Source organism: Lacerta agilis, chromosome 1, assembly GCF_009819535.1.
Source record: "Lacerta agilis isolate rLacAgi1 chromosome 1, rLacAgi1.pri, whole genome shotgun sequence".
Lineage (NCBI taxonomy): Eukaryota > Metazoa > Chordata > Lepidosauria > Squamata > Lacertidae > Lacerta > Lacerta agilis.
Genome location: NC_046312.1, coordinates 16,819,333 through 16,827,504, shown reverse-complemented (window position 1 = coordinate 16,827,504; position 8,172 = coordinate 16,819,333).

Sequence of the window (8,172 nt, the reverse complement as noted above, 5' to 3'; positions counted from 1 at the left end):
TACCCTTGAGTACCCCCAGAAAAAGCACTACTTGTGAAGATAGGCAAATGGGGTTTTCCTGGAAAGTTGCTGCTCAGGATAAGGAAATTGAATTTTAACATTAAATGCCTCCCGTGGTTTCGCATATCATTTTGATCCCGTCTTGAAAACAAGTGGACTCACCCAACTAGAGGTACAATGTGGCATTAGGAATGATGATGATGATGATGACAGACAGAGCGGTCAACCTTCCTTTTTTTTGCATTGGGAAACGGACATAGCTGTCAACTTTCCCTTTTTTTGCAATGGGAAACGGCGCTGGGATAAGGGAATTTCCCCACAAAAAGGGGGGGGGGAATTGACAGCTATGATGATAGATGTGAAAGAGCAAACTACTGTATTTAGGGGCAAACTATCTTACCTGTACACACTTATAAAAATATTATACTTTGCAGAGAAGGGCAAATCATAGAATCATAGAATCATAGAGTTGGAAGAGACCACAAGGGCCATCCAGTCCAACCCCCTGCCAAGCAGGAAACACCATCAAAGCATTCCTGACAGATGGCTGTCAAGCCTCTGCTTAAAGACCTCCAAAGAAGGAGACTCCACCACACTCCTTGGTAGCAAATTCCACTGCCGAACAGCTCTCACTGTCAGGAAGTTCTTCCTAATGTTTAGGTGGAATCTTATTTCTTGTAGTTTGAATCCATTGCCACGTGTCCGCTTCTCTGGAGCTGTTTTTTAGCAGTTACAGGTAGGTAGCCATGTTGGTCTGCCGTAGTCAAAACAAAATTAAAATTTTAAAAAAATCCTTCCAGTAGCACCTTAGAGACCAACTAAGTTAGTTCTTGGTATGAGCTTTTGTGAGCTTGCTGAAGTACAACCTTCCCTCTGTTGTCACATATAAAGCTTTCTAAGTCTAGGATCCCTTAGTTTTAATTATACTATTTCCCCTTGTTTTCTCCCTCTACTTGGAATAAAAGCAGTGCAACACTTTAAGCAGTAAAGACAGCTTCCTTGAAGCCAGTTGTCTATCTTTCAGGGCAATTAAAACAGAATGTGGTAAGCAAGACGAACAGAAATTATAATCACATTTATTGATTGATCTTTTTCTGTTGACAAAATTTGGCAAAGCACGTAATGCATTAAGATATAGAGGGTTGTTGTTGTTTTTTTACTACTACAAGTTTTTAAGAAATTAAAATTAAAAGGAGCATATTTCCTCCTCTATCAGCTGCATCTCTCTTTTATTTGTGCAGAAAATTAGCACAATAGTAGGTAATTGTTCTAACAATGCAAAAGAGTTTTGGGGCAAAATGACACTTTTTTGGTATGCAGAGCATTAATATGGATTTGATGCACAAAACATTCTCGTGCTTTCTTGCAGATACGTGGGAGTGGAAGGGACTGTAAGTACGAGTGGTGGCTAGATGCCAAGGTTCATCAAAGCCCGCTGGGGCAGAATCACCTCTTTGTCTCTGCTGAGATGGGAGTCATCAGTCCCTCCTGTTCCTTTCAGTGCTGTGAAAATGTCAAGGGAGAAACTTCCCCTCCTAAAACAGACATTAGGGCTCACAATCCAAGCAAAACGCTACTGCTTGTCTTTGTAAGATTCTTGTGGAGTTCCATGTGTCCAGGTAAATTAATGGTTTGTCTACAGAGAGGGGACGATTTTTGATTTGGTATGATACAGCCTAGCTACCCAATAGGAGAGAGAGAGAGAGAGAGAGAGAGAGAGAGAGAGAGAGAGAGAGAGAGAGAGAGAGAGAGAGAGAGAGAGAGAAGCATGCAGAAAGTGGATGGGGGGAAAGGGTTTCTCCTTCCCTCAATATTCTTGAACCCAGGCTCATTCTGGGATACCGAGTGGTGGCAGATTCAGGTCAAAAGAGGTACCGGAACATAGTCATATTGTACATAAACTATGAAATTCGCTCCCAGAGGTAACAGTTTTGGCCACCAGCTTAGATGGCTTTGAAAGGAGATTTGACAAATTCATGGGAGATTTCTTCTTCTTCTTCTCACTTGTAGCCGAGTAAGATTGTCTTCCATAAACATGGTTTTAACAATGAGTCTGTAAGTGACTGTGGAGGCCAATTCTGGATCCACACGTCCTTCCACACTGGAGACACAGGCGGGAGTTGATCACAGTGTGGATTTGCCATGCGTGCCTTCCTCTTAGCACATTTCTCCCTTTCGTCCTGAGTTTGAGCGTCTTCAAAGCCCATGACACCTTTGGTAAAGGCTGTTCTCCAATTGGAGTGCTCACATTTTATGTGAAGCGTGTTGCCTGTGTTTCAGAATCCACTGTGAACACTGCTAAGTTGAATAGAGTGTTGGAGTGCTTCTTCTCTGCTGGAAAGAAATAGAGCAAAGCTGCAGGAGAAGGTAAAAGTGGAAATCTCTCATAGGAGCTGCAAGGCATGGCCTAATGGAGATACAGAAGGCTGAGCTCTGGAAAGAGAGGAAAATACAGTTATTTGGAAGTTAGAAGAAGAGACTGTAAGCCCATGCTTGCACAAGCATGTGACTGCAAATATTACGTTTTAATTCATCTATAAGTTCCTGCAAGTAAAGTTTTTGAATGTTAAAGTGTGGAGAATTGTTTAATTTCCAAAGAAGGGTGTCAGCCATGTATATGACTTGAGCTTCTTGGCTGCATTTTTTGCTGCCCTTACTTCAACGAACCTGCCTAACCCAGAAGAAGTTATCTAACCCATTGCACCTTCCCCTATTTGTGATGTTCCACAGGAAGATACACTATCCCAAGCCCTCTGACCTGTAGAATGATGATCAAAGAAAAGGCTGGCTGGGTGCCTGCACCTTGAAGTGCTGTGTGAAATATGACCACAGGCAGCAAACTTTAAAACTGTGGAACTTTATTTTTGAAGCTGGATCTAATATGTAGCACGGATAATACCACTAAAAATAGAGACCTCAAAAAATAAAACAAAACAGACTTCCGCAGTAGAAATGTTTTCTAAAGGCAGATGAAATTATAAAAGCAATAGCGAGAAGTGCACATTATTAATTGGGAATTTGTTCCACTTACTAAAGACTTCATTTTTTCACCCTTCTGCCATTTTCTTTGGAAGGTACATTAAGAGCTTTGGTACATCCGGCATGGCACGCACGGATAAGAAAAACCCGCACCTGCTGAAGAATCTCACATTCTTTGGACTCAAGACCCCTGGGCCATGGACTGAAATTAGCTCATTTGGACCATGGAGCAGATTTCAAAAAAATAAATAAAAATGATGCCCACTTGACCCACACCTGACATCAGATGTGGCCTCAGGTGTCAGGCAGGTAAAGATGCAGCTGAATCACCTGTTGATGTGTCACATCACTAATCCCTGCACAAAGCAGAGCTACCTGTGCATCAGCTGACGTGTGGGGAATTCAGTCCTGCAACAGTGCTTCTGAATGCCAGTTTCTGGAAACCGTAGGAGGAGAGAGTTCTCCTGTGCTTGCATCCTGCTTGTGGGTTTCCCAGTCACTGTGAGAACAGGATGGCGGACCAGACAGGTCATTGCCCTGATCCACGTGGTTCTCCTTATGCTACCTGAGTATTTTTTGAAGTAGATGCTTGAGACTGAACCTGTGGTTTTGACGTGCAAGGCAAGTGTGAATTCTCCCCTGTTTCCTTCCCGTGAGATTTGCACAGAAAGAGGTCCAGTTGGAGCTGGGGTGGGGTTGGGAATCTGACAGGTTAGCATAAAGAGTAGTTAGCCTCCCCGGTGCCCTTTAATTAAATTGCATTTCAAATAAATTGCAAAAGGAAATTCAATTCATCACCATCCCAGTGCAAAGGAATTTATTTCCCTTCCCTCTGTTCCCCAGAATGTCCTGGTATTCTCATTAAGCGGAGTTTCTTGGTGACCTGGGAGCAAGGGATGTAAAAATGTCCTGATGACACAATTATGTAGGCTAGCCAAGACTATGGGGACTGGCAAAGCACTTCTGAAAGATCTGACCCAACTGTAGCTGGGCAACAGGACGGCAGAGGAAATCCAGCACAGATAAGAGCTAGCTAATGCACATTACAAGGAATAATTTAAACTCTTCCTACACACCAAGGGGCTGGGAGTTAGCGGTGTAAGGCATCACCACGGACAGCTTGATGAAGATGTCTCTTCAATTTGCAGCACAGGTCACAGAAGCAAGGAACGGGCAGGAATCCAAAGTGGCTTAAGGCAAAATCAGGTCAATTTCAGGCTACAGCAAAACTCGCGAATTGGGAACTGGAGTTGTTGCTGCTGAAAACTTTCCTGCCCGGAAACCAGAGCTGGGGCGTACCTTGCACTAAGTGTGTGTGAATCAAAATACGGTGTCAATGTAACCTAAATTCTGCGCCAAGAACCTGAATTTTGCCACCTGTGTATGATGATGCAAAGTGAACAAAACTGGCATGATCTCTCACACTCTTCACCTCCCATGAGTATTAGGAAGTTTCAGGGAGAGCCTGTTACCAACTTTGAAATTAAACATTATCGGGTGCTCGCCAGCATTTTAGTAGGACTTTCTCCTAATACACATTTTTATGCAATTTCCCCTAATGTACACATTTTCTGCAAAGCCTTTCCCTCCCTGAATATAATGCCCATTTGAATGCTACTCCAATATATGCAATATTTATTTGCATTACTTGGCTGGAGAACCACACTTCAAAATTCTGAGAAGTGAGAATCTCAAAGGTTGGCTGTGTTTCCTGTTGTGGGTTTATTTTTATTATTCATTAGATTTCTAAACTGCCCTTCATCTGAGGATCACAGGGCAGTTTACAGCATTGTTTCAGAATGTGCAAATTAGGTAGGTTTGCCTCTAAAACGCAAACTGATATCACCTCCATCCCTTCAATGGGTATAGGTGGTTTTTCAAGAAAGCTGCTCTGCGAACTGCTTTTAGCTGTAAGCTGTCTGGGGAACCGATATTGGCCGACACGCTTTATTTCATAATACAAAACCTGTATGCTTATTACATTTATTTATTTATGTATCATTACATTTATATGCTGCCTTTCCTCTAAGAAGAAGAAGAAGAGGAGGAGTTTGGAATTGATATCCTGCTTTATCGCTACCCGAAGGAGTCTCAAAGCGGCTAACATTCTCCTTTCCCTTCCTCCCCCACAACAAACACTCTGTGAGGTGAGTGGGGCTGAGAGACTTCAGAGAAGTGTGACTAGCCCAAGGTCACGCAGCAGCTGCATGTGGAGGAGTGGAGACGTGAAACCCGGTTCACCACATTACGAGTCTACCACTCTTAACCACTACACCACACTGGCTCAAGGCAGCACACATGGTTTCCCTTCCTCTCCATTTTATTGTCACAACAATCTTGTGAGGTAGGCTAAGTTGAGTGACTCAAAGAAGCCATTGGAGGACCCAGGGAGGTTCATCGCTGAATGGCATAGGGCAGGCATGTCCAACAGGTAGATTGTGAGCTACCGGAAGATCACTGGATGTCTCTGGTAGATTACTGGTAGATCATTGGCTCCCCCCAAAGAAGCTGAACAACTGTGGCTCCCCTTAAAAAAGCTCAGCATTTTACCTCCTCCCTGAAAACAACTTTGACCCGAACCCCCCAAGATGGGCCTTCCTCCTTTCTAAAAAAGCTCTGGCAGTTTTTAACTCTGTGAGTGGATCGCAGTCTCTTGGGAGTTGGCCACCCCTGGCACAGGGGATGTGAATAGATGCTAGGAGAGGATATATTTATTAGATATCCTTCCTTACTCACACTTGTGAGTTCATCAGAGTGCATCCCTTTACAGCTTAAAAGGGAAGTTTAGATAAGCTAGTTTTAGCCTTTTAGTTTAAGTAATCCAGGAATCTTTGAGGCAGGTTCTCCTGGTATTCCACACGCCCGTCCCCCTTTTCTCCCCCTTAAAACAATAACCACAGAAATAGTCTTGTAAAAGGTAAAAAATAACATTTACTAACTCAGTATTTCTTGTTGAAGTAACAGATAACAGCAGCTTTGATCGGGGAGGGTTCAAATGTTAATCAATTGATGGAATATGCCAAACTGGCAAGTCTAACAGGTAAAATTAGAGATCAAGATGAGGCAGGATATATGGAGTATTGGAAAATGTTTGTAGATTGGTGTTTGAAAATACTGTGGAGGAGATAAAGGCATAGAATAACTATAATATGCAGCAATGTTTGGAAAAATGGATAAAACATTGGCAGGATGGAATTAATTGATGGCTAATTAGTAAATGTTGCAATAATTTCTTTTGAGATCTATAAATAAAATTTAAAAATAACATGACATAAAAGAAAATGGTAATCCAGTTATTAAGACATTTGTTGTTTAGTCATTTAGTCGTGTCTGACTCTTCGTGACCCCATGGACCAGATCACTGCCTCCCACAGTTTGGTCAGACTCATGCTAGTCGCTTCAAGAACACTGTCCAACTATCTTGTCCTCTGTCATCCCCTTCTCCTTGTGCCCTCCATCTTTCCCAACACCAGGGTCTTTTCCAGGGAGTCTTCTCTTCTCATGAGGTGGCCAAAGTACTGTAGCCTAAACTTCAGGATCTGTCCTCCCAGTGAGCACTCAGGGCTGATTTCTTTAAGGATGGATAAGTTTGAGCTTCTTGCAGTCCATGGGACTCTCAAGAGTCTCCTCCAGCACCATAATTCAAAAGCATCAATTCTTCAGCGATCAGCCTTCTTTATGGTCCAGCTCTCACTTCCATACATTACTACTGGGGAAACCATAGCTTTAACTATACGGACCTTTGTTGGCAAAGACATACTTTGGTCTAATTTAAAATAATGTCTGAGCATTGATGCTTAGACATGCAGACATTGCTGGAATGAGGTGAAAGAGCAAGGAACAAAGAGGTCCCCTGACCAGGTGAAGAGTTTATATGGGAGTGTGTCTCAAGAGTCCTCTCTAGGAAACTTACAGGACTCTGTAAGGATCCTAGTTAGGCTCCTATCATGCGCCTATCTAGCAAACATGCATTGTTGGTTTGACTGCCTTGTAAATATTCCAGAAAGGAGGGGTTGGGGAGTTCCACCTGTCTCCAGCCTTTAACTGGGAGGTTTGTCATTTCTAAGCCAATATTTCAGCCAATCTTATCCAAAGCAAATTGCCCAGACCGTATCGTTTGAAGCATGCACGGCATACAGGTATTTAAAAGGAGGAACGCAGGCGCTGCGCCTTGGAATGTAGATTAATTTGTATTATAATTTCCTGAAGCTCAAAATGGAAGCTCCATGCATCATGTATGAGGAATGTCACATGAACAGGGGTCTCAGACCGACTCCAACACAGTTGCTCCTGCGTGATGTATATAATGCTAACGTGTTGAGACAGTGCTCAGAGAGCAGAGATAAAAATACACTAATACTACGCATTATAATAATAAATGCAGGGATTAGAAGGTTTTACCTCTCTGTAAATAAATTATGCATACATAGTTTTAAATTAACTGAATTAAATGATTAAAGACACACAATTCCTACATAAAACTTGTCTCCGTAATGGAAACCACAGAGCAGAAGAGCAGGAAGGAAAGAGTTCCTGTCAGCCTCTTTGGTCTCTGCCACGCTTTCATAGCACTCTCGTACCACTTTAACAGCGACGACTTCCCCCAAAGGATCCTGGGAAGTGTAGTTTGTTAAGGGTGCCGACCTCACAGAAACTACAGTTCCCAGCACCAATCCCTGACACCTCCAAGTTAGGGCTTGGGAGTCATAGAATCGTAGAGTTGGGGAACTGTAGCCTGTAAAAGAGGAGATCCGAAATCCATCTTCAAATATCTAAAGGGCTGGAAGAGGGAGCAAGCTTGTTTCCTCTCGCTCTGGGAGAGTAGGACCTGAACCAGTGGCTTCTTCAAGTTACAAGAAAGAAGATTCCGACTAAACTTCCGGAATAACTTTCTGACGGGAAGAGTTGTTCGACAATGGGATGGACTCCCTTGGAAAGTGGTGGACTCTCCTTCCTCAGAGGTTTTGAAGCAGAAGTTGGTTGGCCACCTGTCATGGGTGCTTTAGTTGAGATTCCTGCATTGCAGGGGGTTACCGTAGATTAGATCAGGCTTAGGTAAACTCGGCCCTCCAGATGTTTTGGGACTACCACACCCATCATCCCTAGCTAACAGGACCAGTGGTCAGGGATGATGGGAATTGTAGTCTCAAAACATCTGGAGGGCCAAGTTTGCCTATGCCTGGACTAGATGAT